Here is a 21,846-nt window from a genome sequence, read left to right as displayed (position 1 = left end):
GTTGTGGGAGGCACAGATGACTGATATCCCGAAGTCTTGGGCTTCAGGGTATGATCCAAGATTTTCAAATGGAAAAGCCAAGATCAGAGGAGGGAATGGTATTAGAGGTTCAATTCAGTGGCTATCAGTGTTGAAGTTCTCTTGGTTGTGGACAGCAGAGACTCCAAGCTTCTAGTGAAGTTCTGTTGTTTTTCTTCCTCTCTTGGCTTTGAGGTCACCAGGAAAAAACAGATGCTTACAGATGTTTGTTCCGCACTTGTTTTTTTCCGCACTCCCAGGTACATTCCAGGTTTATTATATTTGATGACTGTAAGTTTTGTGTGGAGCTTTGCTAAAGGGAGGGGTGATTAATCTGACCCTCTGACTTCATCATTCTTAAGGAAACATTGTGAACGAGGTCTGAGGTGTTGCCTTACAAACATCCATGTTTATACCCCAGTGGCAATATAGGCCCAGAAGAAATTCCTGACCCTCTTCCAGGATAGATCTTCTTTTTTACCTCATCCATTTCCCCCTCAGTTACTGTAGTTTACCACATGTGACCATAACTTATTGTTTGGAACCTTTAGCTTGTACATCTAGGCATTGATATCTTTTTTTTTTTTGCATTGATATCTTATGGACAAGAGGGTCTATTTTCCGGGGAAAAAGGTATATGGTATCCTCTTTTCCCCTTGGTGTCTATGTGGTTTAACCAATATAGTATACTGGCATGATAAGAAATTATATTTTCCCAACTATTATTTGACAGCTAGTTCCCCTGGGACATTCATATCTGCCGCTCAGGTATATTTACAATAAAAGACACGCACAATGGCATGTTACTCTGCTAATGACATCCAGCCTAGCCCAGTCCTTCAGCTACAGGAGAGAATACAGCCTCAACAGCCGTCGGATGCCCAGCTCCCCCAATTCACCGGAACGGCGTGATTCTGCATAAGTCCCACTGGAACTGCTGATCTGAGTGAGCTTCGCTTGTTGCAGTATTAAAAAGGAAAAGAAAATGTGGTGAACAAGAGAGAGAAACAATGTGTGATGCTTTCCTCATCAGGATGTCTTTGCGTTTGCATGTTTCCAGTGCAGCTGGTGGGCTCTGGGAGACTTGAGGCAGACTAGGGCACCCCTGGATTCTCCTGCCCAACTTGTGGATTGGCCACCAGCGGTTAGGACACGGATTTCACTGCCAGTTCCCTGTAGGGGCTGAAGTGAGTAACAATTGCTGGTCCTTATGGTGATTCCCTAGCCTACATATACACTGGGAGTAGCTGATTGACAGTCAGAAGTAATGCCAAGAACATACTGCATCTTCAAATGGACAGCCTCAATGTTGGTAACACAACCTTCTATTCCAATAATGGAGACAGGGTAAAGTAAATCTGTAAGCGTCTGGACAGAAACCTCCCTACAGGAAGGTTTGGACTTCAGGGATTGCTGAGGGCTCTCAGCCAGGACTCAGTTCTGGCAGACAGGCTGGAGGGGGGTTAAGAGCTGGCTGCCTGTCAGTGTCTCCATCTTACAGTTTCCCTTGGAGCTTCTCTCGATGTGAGGGTTTGTATCAACCACTGAATTAGAAACTTTGCATTGTAAGGGGAGGAAACAGTCTCCTATTTCCAAAGAGCAGAAGGACACATATGGAGTCAGATACACACAGAGGGCACAAGGAAAACATGGGGGATCTTTCAACCATGATGCAAATCTGTCCCCAGTAAGGGTATTGGGAGGCAAGGGCAGCTGGAATTTCCTAGAAGTTAGCTCAGTCCAGGATGAACCAGCAAGCACATCTCAGTGTCCTCAAGCCATAGTTGGGCATCGGAGCTGTCTTGTGTATTTCAAAAACTCTTGTATCTTAATCCCCTTAACAAGTACAGACACTGACAGGGAATCAGGACCAAAGAGGCGATGGGTTTCGGAGGACACATTTGAGGGCCTGGAGCATTGTGCTACCTTGTGTAGAGTGAGGAGAGGTGCTTTCACTGAGCAAACCTCATCTACTGTTTGCCTTGTGCCGTGGATTGCATTGGCCCCACCCCCTCACAAATGTTTACAAATGACACGTGTCAGATTTCATAGGAGCATATTAATTTAAGTAGGTGTATTTAATTATAATTTAAACATAAATGTAATTCAATAATTAATATAATTTAAATGTCACTTTATTTCCATTTCAACATTCACCTACGCACAATGCTGTGAGCTGAGTCCAAAGGAGAGATCCAGGTGTTGGAACAAATGCTTCCCTCTCGGCCTGGATGCATTCCAGGCCTCCAGCCAGGGCAGCTTGCCAGACCGATGGAAGTGCCTTCCTGAAACAGGGGTCACCATCCATGCATTAAGATTTTCAAACAGGCACGCCATGGGTTCTGGGATGAAACCTTCTCCTCCATGTTATTTCCTAGCTATAAAATCAGACAACAAAACAAAAATAAAAAGTTGTAATTTTAATCTGCAAAGTTTTATACCTGTTTACTGTACAATCATGGCATCCACATTCGGAGATGGAGGTGACCTGGACTAGTGTGCAGCTCCATTACAGTGTGAACCTTAAATTGTCCCGCCAACCACCAGCAACAGATGTCATGAGCTGCGTGTGCTAGAATGACCAGGTTCAAGTAAAGCCATGCCAGTCTGTGTGTGCAAGCTGAATGAATCTAATGCACTCCCAATGAAAAATATTATCATGTCATTTGCTTGAAATCTTAGATTTTGGTGAACCTCATGAGTATTTTTTGCAAAACTTTTGTTTATTCTCCTTAGCAAAATCTGGTTCAAAAAATCCAAGTGACCACCACCTTGTACTTGGATTTCTGCGTTGTTAAAATACATATTAGTTCAGATATACAAACAATCATTCTGTAACTTAGTGGTGTCAACTGTGAGAATGGAGAAAAATCCTTCTGATGGTGTATATAAATGAGAAAATAATCTAGATGGGAGTTAAAATTAAAAATATATATATATATTTAGGGATAGTGCTACTGAGTTCCTGGTCAATAACATTATATATATGATGTTATACATATATATTCCAAATGAGATGATCTATGAATTTTGGTGATAAATTCAAGGTTGAGATCCCTGAGCAGTTATCAAGGGGTCACACGTAAAGGACAAATAGAGAGGCACACTTTGGTTGGAAATGCTCCCATTTCAGGTGAGCCAGAGTCCCCTGGGCAAGGGACATTTAGAACAGTCTGCACTCATTCCTACATTTTGAGAATCTGAATGGACCTCATTTAACCCAGAGTGCTTTTTGGGTCTGAGGCTGGTGTATTTTGGTTCAAGATCTGAAATATCGTTTATGGATCTTATTCTTACTTTGCCCTATCTACTAAACAAGTGTTTCCCACTTCTTGCTCTGAATAATCTCTTTACTCAGATTCATGACCCTTGAAATAGTGCCCACCTTTTCTAGGTGGCAACTTCTTCCCCGAGACATTATGACACATGAATCACTGTACTGACACCGAGACACTCTGCCACATGAATCACTGTACTGACACCGAGACACTCTGCCACATGAATCACTGTACTGACACCGAGACACTCTGCCACATGAATCACTGTACTGACACCAAGACACTATGACACATGAATCACTGTACTGACACCGAGACACTATGACACATGAATCACTGTACTGACACCGAGACACTATGACACATCAATCACTGTACTGACACTGAGACACTCGGACACATGAATCACTGTACTGACACTGAGACACTCTGACACATGAATCACTGTACTGACACCGAGACACTATGAGACATGAATCACTGTACTGACACTGAGCTTTTCCTTAGGCATCTTGCACTGGGATATAGTGTGTGCGTTGCTTGTAAGATCCGTGGGTTTCTGATGATCGTGGCCCAAGGTGGGGAAATCCCTGGCTGATTAACAGTAGTAGGTGGCCAAAATCTACTAGAGACATCCTGCCAGACTCGGCAGGTCATAAAATACAGAGACAGAAGTGGAGGGCAACCTCTGGTGCCAGCATCTGGCATGCGGCTTCCTGACCTTAAGAATTTGGACTGAAGGGCACCCACCAGCACGTAAACCATTTCAACCACGGTCATGGGTTTCTGTTGGACGTTGCGATAATTTTCAGAGCCCAGAAACATGAGAGGATATAATCAAGGGAGAAGAGGGTGGAAAATAGCCCTGAATGGCTTCCTGGAAGAGTTGAATATTTGAGGCATCATTAATCCCCAACTCCTTGGAATATGTCTGGCATTAATTCTTCTAAAACATATATTCCCACATAGAAAAACTACCAAGGACTTTGAGGAGGTTGATTAAGAGGCATTTTTAGATCCCTTGAGTTAGAAATACCTCAGTCCTTGGGTTTGCACCAGAAAGAATTCACACCGAAGCCTAGTTTGTGATCAAAGTGAATTTTATTTTTATAAAGGATAGAAACCGTTTTCAGGTGTTAGAGTAAATTGAACTAAAGAGAGAGCGAGAGCAGGAGCAAGATAACACGGCACAGCTGCTGCACCGGACCACAACCAGGCTGCTCTGAACCGTGTAGTAGCCGCTGGGAGAGAGCCATGATCTCAACGTTTTTGGCTTTTTCAAGGGAGGCGTGGTCGATGATACTGGTTAACCCCATTGGCTGAATTAAGCCCACCTGGCCTAGATGGCGTCCCACCCAGGTGTACCGGCTTCCTCTCCCAAAGTCCTGAATGTGAGCATGCCCTCTAGCCTTAAGCAGCTTCCAACTTCCTGTAAGGGCAGCGGGAGGCTTTGGCATGTAGAGGGCCAGCCCTCAGTTCTGCCTCTAGCTACCTCACAGCATCAGGGTCTAAATAAGGAATGGGTTTTGGAGAGTGTGGGCCAATGATGATACTCTGGGGTGGACCTGATGGTTTCAAGGAACTCTGTACTGTCCAGTCCTCGACACACAGGACATACGGGAGCCTCAGTCAGGGCAGGAGCAATGAAGGCTGGAGGGAGAGAATACTGGGCTCAGAAATGCTGGGTTTCCCTTTGACCATTCACACACACCTCTTAGGAAAAATGATCTCTTATTACAGACTAACACACAAATGAGTTCAAAAGAATTACCCTACAATGGACTTAGAAGAAACAAAAAAGCCTCTATTGATAAACACAGGGTTCCCTCCTATGCAAATCCTTCTTCAGACACTAGGTTGAAATCCCAGCCTTGGGCACTGAAGGCTATCAGTTCTCTTTGGACAGGCCTGTGGGTCCCTTGGGAAAGCACAGCTGTGGTCTAAAGATGCCATTGCTGTGTGTTCTCCTGTGCCTGATGACAGTTCCCCAAGGTGAGGGTCTCAGAGATCAGTGTGGAGTCTATGGGGATGGTTGTGACTGCAAGTGACGGACGGATTCCAATTATCTTTATTTATAGGCATCCTGCCCCTGGTGCAGCTTCAGGAGTCGGGTCCAGGATTGGTGGAACCCTCCGAGAAACTGTCCCTCACCTGTACTGTCTCTGGTTTCTCCATCACCAGCATTGGTTATGATTGGAACTGGATCTGCCAGACCTCAGTGGATGGGATACAGAGATTACGATGGTGATACAGATTATAACCCGTCCTTCCAAAGCCAACTCTCTATCACCAGAGACACATCGAAGAATCAGTTTTCTCTGCAGCTGAGCTCCGTGACTGCTGAGGACACAGCTGTGTATTACTGTGCAAGGATCACAGTGAGGGGAAGTCAGTGTGAGCCCAGACACAAACCTCCCCTGCAGGGGAGACATTGGGCAGCGGGGGGCTCACAGGTCCCACAGGACACACACACCCAGCCCTAGACAGGCACATGTGAATGACAGGGAAGATTTCCTGTTGAAATTAGGGCTTCCTCTCTTACATCTTAGCATCTCCAGGGACAGTTTTCCTCCTCCCACCCCACCCCCAGAGTTTCTCCTCACTGCAGGCTTGAATGGAGGAAAAAATATTAAAGTGACTCTGAAACTTCATACTCTTCCTGGATGACCCATTTTTCTTCTCGGCAAACAGATTACCATGGTCGTTCTCATCCTCTCTGTTACTCAAAATCTGTAGACAATGAAATACAGGCATGTACACATTCATGAGTGCAGAGCACGATTTCAATTGCTCTGAGCTCACTGATCTATTACAGCCCCTGGTTAGGACTCTGGAGGTCTCTCTGACATGCTCCCTGTGCACTGTGGGTAGTAACTGACTAAAAATCTCTAAGTCTGAGAAAATAATTGAGGTGACTTTGGGGGTTAAACATGTGACATATCCTTCGTGATGCTTTCTCCCCACTGTGTCCCTTGATGCAGAAACAAGTGTTCTAGGCACAGAGGGGAACAGCTGAACAGGAATGAGCTGTCTGGTTCGAGGACTCCTTTGTAAGATTACTCATTGAAGTCCCAAGGAAGGGAACACATGTTGGAAAGAAAACTTTAATTTCCAAAAGATAGAAAATGTATCACAAGAGGAGGACATTGCAGGCTCATATCGCAGAATGTTTTTAGAACTGAGAATAACGTGACTTCTCACGTATTTTGAACCTGTGATAAGGGGAACTGGTTTCTAGAGAAAGTACATCCTGTTTGGTAGAGTGTCCACAAAACAGAGGAAAACGCTCAGTTAGAATCACAGACACAGTGGCTGCAAACATGGTCTCAAACTTAAGAGCAAGTGAGGATGGTTCAGGACTTGGAAGTTTACGTATTTCCTGTGAGACATTATGAGTAAAAGTGACTCAGAAACACCCAACAACATCTTTGATGGCGTGAGGTACAGAATATTGAGATTAATTTTGGTCAGCTAAGTGTAATTACCTAATATAATCACATATTATACCATTTTTAAATTTTAAAAATGTTAAAATTATTTAACATTTAAAATTCAATACATATAACATTCCTAATTAAGTTACAGCTACATGCTTTTCAATTAGAAAAACAATGTGTAATAAATAAGTAGTAAATACATATGCAAATAAAGGTTATTTACAACACCACTATCCCTGATGGCATAGTGGATTTCACATTGGGATGCTAAGTGCTAGGTCAGCAGTTCAGAATCACCAGCCACTCCATGGGAGACAGATGAGGCTCAAAAAAAGATTCACAAGATTGTAAATTATAGTCCAAATAATAATTGTAATCCAAATCCAGAGGAGGAAATAATATCAGAGCTTAATTGTGAGATTCTGGCATGCAGAAGGCCACGGAGGACAGTGGAAGTTCAAAATCCATGTGCAGGATCTCCACAGGGAATACACCTCCTGTGATTCCCTCTCACCGTAACTGAGGGATGGAAGAAGGTGGTGATCAGAGAGTATTGGAGAGATGACTGTAGGAAATCAAAATGACACATCTGACTTGGATGATTAGCAACTTGTCATTCACTTGATCTCCCCTTTGATATACTTTGTGCTGAATCTGGGTTTTAACATTTTATGGGTTTATTTTTAAACATTTAGGGGTTTATTTCTGCTATGTTTGTCATTGTTGGTAGCGTTTTTGATTCTCATATATTTTATATGTTTCTTAGTTTATGAAGCACAGGGTGGGTGACTCTACAGAGTCAATAACTAGAATAAGGGTAATGGGAGCTTCAGCAAGAGAGGTGGGGGAGGTAACAGAAAGGAGTTCAAGAAGGAAGAACATGTTTTCTGATTGTACAACACTGCTTCATATGATTTAACTATAGATGGGAAGATGTCTGGATTAGGTCCTAATAAAAGGGTTTTTGTTTGAAAGAAATAACATTTTAAAACATAGTAGCTGTGGAACAAATGTTTTAAAGCATTTTCATTTTGAATAATCTCAAAATTCATTTTAATAAACTAATATTGCAAATTAAATAAGAAATCTAACATTGATATAATGTTATCTACTTAATAAAAAATTGCCAATTTCTCAATTAAAAAAAAGTTTTACGGTGCGTAAAACTCTAAGGAGCAGATCTACTCTGCTCTAGACAGTCACTATGATTCAGAATTCACTTGGTGCCAGTGAGTTATGTTGTGTTTCCAATTTGAATCTTATTTTGGTTGCTTATGTCCATTAGTTTGTTTTCTGTATTTGGTTGAATCATATTTAATACGATTGTCAGGAATTGATCTTTTTTCCCCATTACCTTGGTCTCCATAGAATCGCCTACATTGTGTTTTAGATTAATGATGCCATCTTTTTCTGTCGCATCACTGATGGTATTATTTATAATATCTTTATTAACATGTTAATGGTTTTCCTTTTAAATATATTTTTGTCTGTGCTTCAATTTACAAGGTAGCTTAGTGAAAATAACCTTATTCTTCCTTCCATCTGTATTTTTCCCTTCTTTTGTAGTGTAAGGACGACTTAACAGTGTATTTCTGTTAAACCAATGCCTGAGGTCACCAGCAAAAGCACAGCTTACACACAGGCATTGGATGCAACAGTTGTTTGCTCACACAGAGAAGAGACCGAAGCAGCTCATCATCAGGAGTGGGCTCCAGTCCCCACAGCCAGTGGTTTCACTCAGCAGCCAGTGCTGCAGTTGAACAACAGTGTTCCCTCCTCACCAGCAAAGATAGAGAAGTAGGGTTGTGCTAGGAGGTGGAATCTCCTGGAAGGCAGTGAGATGGTTTTGTTGTTGTTGTTTTGTATATTCCGTGTAATGTGAATAACAGTCAGGTTGGGGAATGCTAGCATGTGTTCAGAAGAAGGTAGAGGAGGTATGCTGTAGGACGCCAGCTCATAAAGAGTGTATTTGGATCCAGAAGCCTTGGGAAAGGCAGTCAGAGAGCAAGGTCATCACATTCCAGGAGCCAGACTGACACATTTGGTCCTAAGACCTAAGCACACCTGGGTCTGTTATGGACTCTGGGGAAGGACAGCAGACTGCACTTGAACTGCCTGCTTCCTCAATTTCCGATTCTTACTGGGGTTTATCTCAGATGTATATTGGCATTGGGGTTAACATTATTGAATTTTTGCTTTGTTTTTCTGTTTTACATTAGATGAAACGTGGAATTTATGAACATATAGACATAGCTAAGACAATAAGGGATTCTGGGGCCTGTAGTAGGGGGTGGCGTGGATAAAAGGGAACTGATGCCAAGGAGTTCAAGAAGGAAGAGAGTGTTTTGAAACTGATTTTGGTAACAATTATACAATACTGTTTGATGCACTTGAACTACGACTTGATAATATTATTAGCACCAAATAAAATGGTTTTAGAGGAAAACTAAGAAAATAACTAAAATATTAAATACTATTCCATTACTAACAAGTTTTAATTTCATATTTCTGGCTTATATAACAATCTTCTATAGTTCAATATTTTCACTAGTTTTTTGAAGTGTTGTTCCCGTAAGACTTTTCATCAGTTTCTGATTATGAAGGAAAAAGTTATCTTTCATTTTTAACTTATTTTTTCTCATGGTACATGTACAGGCAATCAAATAATATTTTCAACATTCTTCTCATGCATAACTAAGTGGCATTAGATTGTCATTATGCTCAACAATTGCCAAAAACTGTAAAATTTCCTATCACACACATCACAGAAACCCATAAAAAAGAATTCTGACTTGACAATTTCCTCCTTAACATGGAATAAATAACTTTATTACTTTCTTGCTTCAATTATTTCAATAGAAGCCTGCTTTAAGGGCCTTTCTCTTCCTGTGGAAAGACTGAAAGCTAAACTCTGCTCCGTACCTCCCTTGTCTTTCAGGCAAATCTCTCTCTTAATCAGTATTTTATTGTGGAATGCATCTCAATATCGTATCTGTATAAATATCTATGTCTATAGATCATACTTCCTTCCGCTGTACCGAATTCAGATTGTCTGCAAGTTGTAGCACTCTCTACCTCCAAAGCTGTTCACAGTGAGGGAGGGTCAGTGTGAGTCCAGACATAAAACTAACCTCAGGGAGAAAGCGGACCTGCAGGGATGTTAAGAGCCACCAGCTTTGGGCCAAGAGAAGAAAGAAGTGAGGGCAGGAGCATGGATGAGGGACTGCAGTGCCGGGTCGGCTAGAACTGCTGTGCTGACCACTATGGTAACTCTACGGCCCAGGGCAGGAAACCTGCGGAGACAGTGCCAGGTAACACTCCTGACCAATAGCGTGAAAGCTTAGGGCCAGAAAAAATGTTGCTGTGGGACCCACAGAAGTTGGAGGACAGTGTGAGGTCAGGGAACACCTCTCCTGTAAGTGATGGGATGCTGTCAGCAGGGCGCTCTCTGAATACACTGAGCCCAACACCCACCCGGTACTAATTCATGGAAGAAAATGGAATTTCTTTTTATTTTTGTGGTTTCTTTTAGCCTCACAAATGACCCTGATGTTAGGAAACCTTTTCATTCCAACTCTAAATAGAGAATATAACATTGAAGTACCTTTTACTTCTTTCCAAATACTGTGAAATAAAACAGGGGAAAGAAGAATTTGGGATGACATACACTTGTTTCCCTGTGTGTTCAGATGGATGAAAGATTCAGGTGACCCCAGTCTTGATTCCAAACATGAGGATAGAGATGGTCTTTAATTTCAATAGATCATTTGGGTACTTTCGACGGGAATGCACATAAAGTTACACTGAACTTGAAATCTGCACAGATGTGCATATGGTTGGTAGAGTGAAGACCTCATAGGACTGTGTTCTCCCAAGGACTCCACCAGCATCGCGTTTCTCATCTGAGTGCCAGAGCTCTGGGCTCCATTCGGCCCTGTCCACCTTTACATACAAGTGCACCTCCCACATGCAAATACCAGCCCCGTGAAACAGCAGCGCGCATGTACTGAAAGTCCTATTCCTTTTCACCCGGAGAGCATTTTCTGGGTGTGACGAGTCTTATCCACAAGAACACGAATTGTGTGTGGGCTTCCTTTTCTGGTGGTGACTCCGGGAGGTAAGTGCTTCAGGCACTCCTACATGAAGTCTAGGGTGGCAGCATCGCAGCCCAGGACTCTGTTTCTCTTCATCCCCAGGTGTCCTGGCCCAGGTGCAGCTACAAGAGTCAGGCTCTGGACTGGGGAAGCCCTCACAGACCCTGTCTCTCACCTGTGCTGTCTCTGGATTCTCTTTAACCAGCTATGCTGTGCACTGGATCTGCCAGGCTCCAGGAATGGGACTGGAGAGGTTTGGTGTAATAGATACTGATGGGGGCAGAAAGTATAATCCAGCTCTCCAATCCCTAGTCAGCATCACCAGGGACACCTCCAAGGGCAAAACTTATTTAAAACTGAGCTCCGTGCATCCTGAGGACACAGCACTGTATTACTGTGCCAGACACACAGAGATGGGAATTCGGTGTGAACCCAAACACAAAACTTAGTACATCAAGTCATGGTTTTAGGAGACGTGAAAGAGATAAGTCAGCGATGTTTTCCTCTCAAAAGCTGTAGTTTCCCCACCTTGTCAGCACCTCTCTATGGACCACCAAGCACAGACTCTAGGGAACCTTCATGTATCTGAACTTGCCTTCTTCTCATTGGAATGGGCTTTGTCGATTTGACCATTTATTGAAAGGCAGACTTCAAAGTAATAGTTATCGGTTCAATCTGTTGACAATTCAGGGAAATAACTAGTCCTGTTTTTTTGTCAGTTAGAAATATTATTTTAAAAAAACCCAAACTGACTGCCATTGAGTTGTTGATAATTTATAGTGACGCCCATGTGGGTTTCTGAGATTCTAACTGCTTATCGGAGAAGAAAGCCCTGTCTATCTTGTTTGGAGTGGGCACTGGTATGCAGATCTCAGCCCAACACATAACCACTATGTCACTAATGTGAGTATAAAAATATTAATGCAGGAAAAATTTCTCAAGTGAGCTCCAAATTTTCTCCAAGCGATCAGATGGATGTTCAGTGTTTTCATTCCAGTGAACACTCACAAGTGTAGGTTTATGTAATAAATTTAACTTAGAATGATCTAAATAATACTGAATATGTTGAATTGTTATTGAGTTGGCTTCAACTCGCAGAGATCCCAGGTACAACAGGAATAGATACTGCCCGGAAGTGCACTGTGCTCACAGTGATTCCTCCGTTTGGACTCACCATAGCAGACTTTGTGACAATCCAGCTCCTGGAAAGACTGTCTTTTTCACCGACTCTAATTTACCAAGCATAAGACCATTCTCCGGGTTGTGGTGCTCCTACCGACATGTTCAAATGAAGGAGATAACGTCTGACTTGAATGCTTCCAAGAAGCCAGATGTGCTTATTCCAAGACAGACCTGTTTGTCCTTCAGGCAGCCCACAATACAGTTAATATTATTCTCTAACACCATAACCCAAGTGCATCAATTCTTTTGATATTTCTGGTAGGGTATTTGACCTTTCTTAGAGTCACTCTTAGTTATCCCAAATGTGGCAGCTGTTTCTGACACTACAGATACTGTCCAGGGTTGCTACAGAAAACACACAATATATAGGACAGCATACTCTACGTATGCGACAATGAATACTCAAGGAGCAAAAAATAGCAGTAGCACTGATGTTGAAGAAATCTATATGGTGTCTTAACACTGGACAATATGAACAGGAATGTTCGTCTTCAGAATATTAAGTTGATGCATGTAAGTTATGCTCAGGAGAACCTGGACCAAAAAAGTATGTGGCACAATGATTAAATGCTCAACTTTGAGCCAAAAGGTTGGCAGTTCAGAACCATCCAGTGACTCCCCTGGTTAAAGACCTGCTAACTTTCTGCCATCAGTATTTCAGAAAAGAAAATCCTATTCAGACAGTTCTTCTCTTTCACGTTAAACTTCTTTACGAGTCTCTAACAACCATCCTGCGCCCATGTAACTTTGGATGCTTAAAGCTCTATAAATATGTAGACATGTGCTACCAATAATTACCCAAGACACAGTGAACTTCAACGTAAGAGCAATGATAAAGACAGTGAATTCTGTTACATATTTCCCTTTGTTAGGTGTGTTTTCCTGCATAAAACACATACGATTTCCCAAGCACTGTTATTTAACCTGGGAAGAATGTTGTGTATTTTGATTTCTTTTTTATTATGTTAAGTGCCACAGAGTCAGTTCCTATTCTCAATGCCTCTCTCAGCATCATAATTGCAATGGATATTTTGAGCTCATTGAAACAGCCATTGTGTCAATCTATCTCATCAAGGGCCTTGGTCTTCATTGATGTCCTACTTTATCATGGTTGATATCTTTTTGAAGTGACAGGAATGATAACTTTCCATGAAACAAGGTCTCACCATCCTTGATTCTAAAGCACTCACTGGCTGTACTCCCTTCAAAACAGACCTATTTATCTTATTACCAGTCTGCCCCACAGTACTTTCATCATTCTTTTACAACACCATAAGTCAAAGGCCATCTCATTTTTTCTATGGCCTTCCTTATTCATAGTCGAGTTCATATCTATATAATAATATTGAAAATATCATGACTTGGCTTCTAAAAGTGACAGTTAAGAAACCTTGTACTATGGGCCTGTTGGTGCAGAGACAGGGCTATGGTGGTGCTGTGGGATCAGATGTGGTTGCTCACCACAAGGCCAGGGATTCAAACCAGACAAGGGGTCCCTCTGAGTAAGATGAACTTGTCTATTTCTGTAAATAATTATAGGCAGAGAAAGCCTAGCGAGCAGTCCTAACCAGTCTGATAGGATTACTATGAGTCAGAAAAGATGCACTCACAGTGGGTGTGGTTTTGGTGGAAGAGATTGTTCATTTCCGTGCATAAGCAAATGTGGCGAAGAAAGCTGATGGTTCCCGGCTATCAAAAGAGATAGTGTCTGGGGTCCTAAAGGCTTGAAGGTGAAAAAGCAGCCATCTAGCTCAGAAGCAAAAAAGCCCACATGGAAGAAGCACACCAGCCAGTGCGATCACGAGGTGCCCAAGGGACCAGGTATAAGGCATCATGCAACAAAAAATATATATATGTATGTGTGTGTACATCTATATATATATATATGTATATATATATACCATATTGAATGAAGGGGGAAGTGCAGAGTGGAGACCCAAGGCCCAAGTGTCGGCCACTGGAGATCCCCTCATAGAGGAGTTTAGGAGAGGAGATGGGTCAGTCAGGGTGCGAGGTAGTATCGATGAAGAACACAGCTTTCCCCCAGATACTGGATGCTTCCTCCCCACAACTACCATGATTTGAATTCTACCTTGCAGGGCTGCATAGGGCAGAGGTTGTACACTGGTACATATGATGGCTAGAGGCACAGGGAATCCAGGGTGGATGTTACCTTCAGGACCAAGGGTGTGAGGGGTGATGCTGGGAGAGTGTAGGATGAGTGGGTTGGAAAGGGGGAACTGATTACAGGGATGCATATGTGACCTCCTCCCTGGGAGAGGGACGGCAGAGAAGGGGGGGAAGGGAGACTCCGGATAGAGCAAGATATGACAAAACAACGATGTATAAATTACCAAGGGCACATGAGGGGGGGGAGCGGGGAGGGAGGGGAAAAAAAAGAGGACCTAATGCAAAGGGCTTAAGTGGAGAGTAAATGCTTTGAGAATGATTGGGGCAGGGAATGTATGGATGTGCTTTATACAATTGATGTATGTATATGTATGGATTGTGATAAGAGTTGTATGAGTCCCTAATAAAATGTAAAAAAAAGAAAAGGAAAAAAAAAAGAAAAGAAAATGATTAGGGCAAAGAATGTACAGATGTGCTTTATACAATTGATGTATGTATATGTATGGACTGTGATAAGAGTTGTATGAGCCCCTAATAAAACGTTAAAAAAAAAAAAGAACTGTGTATTTCTGGTTTCAAGGAAGCCATGTGAAGTCCAAAGTGATGGAAGAGTCAACTTTTCATGTTGTTGATACCCAGTTTCACAAATATCCCATGAGATCTTGAAGCCAAGGTGATGTGACACTGGGATACACCACAGGGGATCAATGTAGTCTCCAGAATGCTTCTTGTAGTCTTATCCTCTTGTAACTTTGGTTCTGCTTCCTTATTTCTGCCTGTCTGGATCAGCCTATTAATATGTTGGTCTCAAGTTCCCAATTGTCAGACTTGAGATGAAAGTATATTTAATGATCTAAGTGACCAACAAAACTCCCTTCACTGATCCCTCTGAGTACAACTGTGCTGGTAGGACACATTCAACATGTACTTAACCAGCCTTTGTGAAGGCAGGCTGTCTAGAACGTTGCTTCATAGTCTCAGCCTAGAATTGTGTACTATCACTTTGTAGACAACAACCGGAAATATAGTAGGGACAGAAAATGGATCGAGAATAGTGGCAAGTGAATCTATCATTGAACTAATGAAAATTAGGAAATAAAATTTTCCACATTTAGTTCATGCAAAGGGATTCTCTCCTTTGTGAAATCTCTGATGTGCTTAAGACACCACTTCTGGCTGAAAGCTTTACTGCATTCATCACATGAAAAGTTTTCCTCCGGTATGAATTCATAGATGAGTTTTGAGATGTGCTTTCTGAATGAAGCCTTTGTCCCATTCACTACATATATGGGATTTCTCTCTCTCCAGGATGAGTTCGTGATGAACAATGAGCGCATTCTTCCTGAGAAAGGCTTTTCCACGTTCACCACATACATGGGGTTTCTCTGGAGTATGAGTTTGCTGATGCTCAGTTAGCTCACTGTACCAGATAAAGGCGTTTTTCCACATTCACCACATACATAGGGATTAGCTCCTGTGTAAACTCATAGATGAATTTTGAGACCTCCTTTCCGAATGAAGCTTTTGCCAGATTCACTAACGTACATGAGGTTTCTCTCCAGGAAGAATTCCCTGAAGAACACTGAGGTCCTTCTTCCTGATAAAAACTTTGCCACGTTCACCACATACATGGGGTTTCTCTCTGGTGAGTTTCCTGATGAACAGGGAGCATGTACTTCCTGAGAAAACCTTTTCCACATTCATCACATACATGGGTTTCTCTCCAGTACGAGTTCGCTGATAAACAGTGAAAGCAGTCTTTCCAATAAAGGCTTTCCCACTTTCACCACATACATGGGGATTCTCTCTGGTGAGTTTCCTGATGAACAGGGAGCATGTACTTCCTGAGAAAACCTTTTCCACATTCATCACATACATGGGTTTCTCTCCAGTATGAGTTCGCTGATAAACAGTGAAAGCAGTCTTTCCAATAAAGGCTTTTCCACATTCACCACATACATGGGGTTTCTCTCCAGTATGAGTTTGCTGATGAATAGTGAATGAAGTCTTCCTGGTAAACCCTTTGCCACATTTATCACATATATGGGGTTTCTCTCCAGTATGAGTTTGCTGAAGATAAGTGAGAGTGATTTTCTGAATAAAGACTTTTCCACATTCACCACATACATGGGGTTTCTCCCCACTATGACTTTGCTGATGAACAGTGAGAGCAGTTTTCCAAAAAAAGGCTTTGCCACATTCATCACATGCACGGGGTTTCTCTCCAGTATGATTTCGTGGATGAGTTTTCAGATTTACTTTATGAGTGAAGCCTTTGCCACATTCACCACATATATGGGGTTTCTCTCTAGTATGAGCTCTCTGATGAACGGTGAGAAAAGACTTCCTGGTAGAGGCTTTTCCATATTCACGACATACATGGGGTTTCTCTCCAGTATGAGTTTGCTGATGAACAGTGAGAGCATTCTTCCTGATAAAGGTTTTGCCACATTCATTACATATATTGGGTTTATCTCCAGTATGAGTTAGTAGATGAGTTTTGAGTTGTATTTTCTGAATGAAGCCTTTGCCACATTCACCACATACATGGGGTTTTTCTTCAGTATGAGTTTGCTGATGAACAGTGAGATCACTCTTCATGGTGAAGTCCTTCCCACATTCACTGCATATGTAGGGCATCCCTGCCACATGAGTTTCACAACATCCCTTGAGGTATGACTTACTGTGATAAGTTTTGCCACAATCCAAGCATTTATAAAGCTTTTGTCCTTCGTGAGATTTTTGATAATGTTCATTGAGTTGGAACACATTATTGTATTTTTGCCCACACTGACAGGTCTTATCTAGTATATGAATGAGCTGGCATTCATAGAGCAAAGACTCCTCAATGAAGGTCGTCCCACATTTATCACCAGTGTGCGGTTTCTCAATTTGATCAGATTCCTGATGCTGTGACTTCGAGATCCTGGATTGTTCACACTCAGAGAATTTCATTTCAGTACAAAATTGCTCCTGCTCAGTGTGGAGGAAATTGTCCTCATCTTCCTTGAGCACAACTGACTTCTGTGTTTTGTTGCTTCTGTTCTGATTTAATTTCAGAATGATTAAATCTGATTTTACTATTTTTCCATGTAATCCAAACAACTCATACGTTTCCTTTGGAAGAAAATAATTTCTGCGCTGATAAACAGTACTTTCCAATGTATTAAATGTATACTATTGTTCCATTCTGTCCATGTATCTTTCACATTGCATGTGTTCAAGCAAATGGTCGGCATCTTTCTGGATTTCTATAAAAGAACAGAACATTGATTCTTTTCAAAATCTTGACTTACAATGGACTCCTTAAAATATGCATCGATACGAAGTAGATCTTTAGTGACAACCCTCTTATATGAATATAAATAAAACACTATGCTTGATGTTTATTGCTCATTGGAAGAAATACAAGCGTGTAAATAATCCAAATGGTAAAAATAGTTATTGTAGAACTCTGGTTGGATATGAAAGGATGAGTGAACACAGATTTGGCATTTGCTTAAAGAGGTATATGAAAATGAACAACAAATGTAATAGAAGGAAGACATTGAGAACAATAGACCACAGGTCGGATAAGGCTTGCTAATTCCAGCCGGTAGGGGTTACATGTATTCTATTCATCAAGCTTTACTGAAAGACAACTGAGTACTACATAAAGTTGGAAATGTGAACATTGCAGAATGTTCTACTTGGGGGAAAAGCATTTTTAGAAGTATATATGAAAGGTATTGTGGTACAGAAACATATGCTTTATGTTTATAGAGCCTATATTCTAGTTTACACCACTCATCTTTCAGTGTTGTCCTGCGGTGGCTTGCACGTTACTGTGATGCCAAAAGCAATGCCACCCAGTATTTCAAATAATAGAAGCAGGATCAGCCATGGTAGACAGGTCTTAGTGGAATCTGCAGAAACAAGGACTGGGAGGAAGACCTGGGGATCTACTTCTGGAACATGAACCCCTTAGGTTTAATGACAAGGAAATAACACTGACGAAGTACTAAATCCTCAAAGTAAAGTCAACAGTAATGACGTGAATGGAGGAAAACTTGACTGAAAATGAGAAAAAATAGCTGCACACATATTCTAAGAATGTGGAGATGGAATATATGAAGTATTATCAACAAAAATCTGCAAGTTTTCAAAACAAAATGGAATGTTTAAAAATCGATTGTGTATGATTATTAAACTTAAATAGACTGGTATTGTCTACTTATAATTACATAATCACGTGGTTTATAAGGCTAAGAATGACAAATGAAAGAAGCCTGGCATCGTATCCATCATCAAACAGTACATGGTAATATCTTCGCTAAAGAATAATTCTGTCAGTGGAAGGTTAATATTCATATGCCTGCAAGTAAGACCAGTTATAAGTGCTATTTAGATTGGTACACCAACTGTTTAAGCAAACGTAAACCGTGGGGGATCCAGCCCCACACTCAAATGGGCCCTTAGGAATAGTGTGTGCAATTAAGGAAGATAAAGCAGACAGCAAAACGGGGAAGAGTGGCCTCATCTCCAATCCCGGAATGAGACAGCGAGGTCATTTAACAGTGAGTTTATATAGTAGCGAGCCATGCAAGCCTTCAGAAGGCACGGACACAACAGAACGGAATAGTGTGAACATGGGAATATCCTGCATTCTTTTAGAACACTTCATGGTAAGTATTAGGCTGTGGGAAACTGAGGACCTAGAAGAGAGGACACAGCCTAATTGCTTATTCTCAGAATTAAAGAAGATTGCAAGGGCAGGCATTTGGGTGGAGGGAGGAATTCACATTTGTAAATTGGAGAAGAATCCAAGTCACATTCTCCTAATTAAAAATTATCCTCACAATATCCTCTCATTATAGTATTATCTTAATGATACCTCATACAAGCACATGGCTTATTACTATCTGCCAGCAATTTTAACTACAAGAGCAGACATGTTGTTCTTGTTCTCCCCACTGAGGAGAGAGTACTTCAATTCACCTGCCCTCACAAATGGTTTTCAGTTGCTCACCCAATTATTTCAGGGACCCCCCAGGGTAAAAGTCCTACCTACCTTGTTAGGTAGGTAGGTGTCTGTGTGTGTGTGTGTGTGTGTGTGTGTGTGTGTGTGTGCTGGGGAAGGAGCGGAGGGGTGGGGGAGGGAGATTGCAAGCCCTGAGACTGTATAAATTGGTGAAAGAATATAAAGCCTTTTTATTTCTGCCCTTCAATTATACAACCCTCCCATAGGACCCATCCAGAGGGCATTTAAGAGACAAAGGGATACTTGACTCCTTGAGTGATAGCATCAAAGGGAACCTGATTGCTTTTTAAGCTAGGCATCTTTTAGCTGAGTAGCAAGAAGTGAGGCACCTGTAGAAGCTGTATACTAACATCTTACTGGAGGGCAGTTGTGGAAAAAATTCTATCTGGAAATTGTGCATTTCAGCTCTAGCTTTATCCTTGGGACTTGTGGAGGTTTTCTTCTAACACTAGTACTGGTCTTCCAAGCCCTGAAGTCAGGAGTAAAGAGATAAGGCTGCTTTAATCCAGGTTCTCTTTTCCACAATAAAGAAATTGAGGGTGGGGAAGGGAAGGGATAAAGGAGAGCAGATAGAAAGGAAGTCAAGAGGAAAATGTTTTGAAACTGTGGTAGCAATTGTACAGTGATTGAACTATGAAATGTTATATCTGTAAGAGCTCCCCCAAAAAAGATTAAACATATATATTGAAAATTTTACATGACTTTTATAGCCTGATATTGATCAATCATACAATCATGTACACTGATGAACGTAACATTTGGGGAAATTGTCAGTAGGTGGGAAATGTGACCTCCATGACAGAAAGGATATGCAAGTTTAGCAATAAAAATGTGAGATGAATGATGAATTCATACCAAATTTCTTATTAAACAACAGAAATGGAAACTATACATATAGATATTTCTGAATGGAACACATGAAAATCAAATCAACCACATCCCTAGAAAGAAATGGTGGAGAAGCTCATTAGTCAAAACATGTCCAGGGGTTAACTGTGGAACAGACCATCAATTGCTCAAATCCAAGTAGAAGCTAACCAAAATACCTAGATCACAGAGCTGAGAGACTATGTAAAGAATAAACTGGAGTAATAAAAGACTGATGACTGAAGACTAATGACTGAGACCAGATGAGTTCTGGGATGACACAAAAGAAATCATACATTTAGAAATCAAAAGGATACTTCAAAGACAAAAAAGAAAAGAGAATGATATTGATTATTCTATGCATTGTTTGAATTACAGTAAAAAATTCTGTTGGAATGTCCTGCAAAAATGTTCTTTAGAAGCAGCAAAGGTCATCTTTTGGGTTGAGGACCTGTTAAGAAGGGGTGGGCCTAAAGAAGGCACACTGCATAGTAAAGAATATAAAGCAGACATACGCTTAAGGAAAAATCCAAGAATACAGGATGTTAAAAATGCCCTTTCCACTTACAAAGTTATTGGAGGAACAGGCAACTTAAAAAAAAATCTTACATGACGCAGGCGGCCATGGTGCGATTCAAGCACAGGTGAGCCAATCCGGCCCGGCCCCTGGACCCCCAACCCTCAGTCCTGCGCTCATCTCCCTCCTGCCACAGGAACAATTAGAACGTGCCAGAAGTTCCTGATTCAGTACAACGAAGACAGCTGTTGGGACTGCTGCAGAACTGCACTGACAGAGGAGCACGGAAGCCATCCTGAAATCCTCTCCAGGAAGCTGTTGGAAGAGCCAGACAGGAGCTTTCTGACAGTGGCGGTGAGGAACCTGCAGTGGCCCCCAGTGAGCCTGTGCTTCCCAGTCCCAGGCAGACTCCGGGTCTGCCTCAGCAGCGCACTCAGCTTTCCAGAGGCAGCATCTTCGGCCACAGCTCCAAACTGACTGAAGGGAAACAAATCCAAGTCATCTTCGTCAGGTTGTATGCAGGCCGTCTGGGAAAAGTAGCCCTGCTATTTTAGGCAGTTTTGTACTTAGCTGTCTGACAGGTCTGGTTTCTGAAGCGTTTTGCATCCTGTGGTCAAAGTCCATTGTGCCTGCACTCCCAACCCGTCCCCTCCTTCCTCCCATGTGTATGCGCGTGTGCACACATTGGAAAGCGGCCTGTGTGATACTAGATGAAGTGTGAACAATTGGATTTCACTTTGAACGTCTCTTGGGTGGGTCCTAAGCAGAGCAGGTCACTTAGAATTAAAGTATTTGTACTTTTCTAAGAAAAACAAAACAAAATCTTACAGGTAGAAAAAAATTGAAGGTGCGGTGCAAAATTATATGCTAAGCTGATAACAATTTTCTTGCTAGGAAGGTGACTTTAGATACCTGAAAATAACCGAAGTCATAAATGTGTTTCACCAAAAGGAGCAAACTATGGAGAAACATGTCTGTTAAAGAATTCCAACAGACAAGGCAATTTGACCGTCTCTAAAAGAAAATAGAAAGAACTTATTTCACCAGAATGAGGAAAACTTTAAAGAACCAGGAGAACAAATGAGAAAATGGACACCAAAATCTTTAGAGAAACTCCAAGGTGGGGAGCTAAGAAAGCACAAAGGAGGCCCATTTATGGTTCGAGTTGAACATCCAAGATGGTGCTCCATCTGTTTGGAGAGAGGCTTGCAAGATGGATATTCAAAATAAGAGAGACGCATATAAGAGAGGGAAAGTTTTGAGAATCTTAAAGAAAGAAAATTATGGAAGCAAACATACAATA

At 41.7% G+C, this 21,846-nt stretch overlaps 1 long non-coding RNA gene across 1 annotated transcript in view; it reads right to left on the bottom strand.

Moving 5' to 3' along the window:
- Positions 1–2,131: 2,131 nt before the first annotated feature.
- LOC142427951 (uncharacterized) overlaps positions 2,132–21,846 on the bottom strand; it is a 34,633-nt gene continuing 14,918 nt past the window's right edge. The window contains exon 4 of the long non-coding RNA XR_012780118.1: positions 2,132–2,396. This is a non-coding gene — a long non-coding RNA (uncharacterized LOC142427951). The remainder of the gene's footprint in view (positions 2,397–21,846) is intronic.

The sequence above is a fragment of the Tenrec ecaudatus genome, chromosome 15, assembly GCF_050624435.1.
Source record: "Tenrec ecaudatus isolate mTenEca1 chromosome 15, mTenEca1.hap1, whole genome shotgun sequence".
In the NCBI taxonomy this organism is placed as follows: Eukaryota; Metazoa; Chordata; class Mammalia; order Afrosoricida; family Tenrecidae; genus Tenrec; species Tenrec ecaudatus.
The sequence above is the reverse complement of the archived record's forward strand: the minus strand, read 5'-3'. Positions and strand labels throughout refer to the sequence as shown.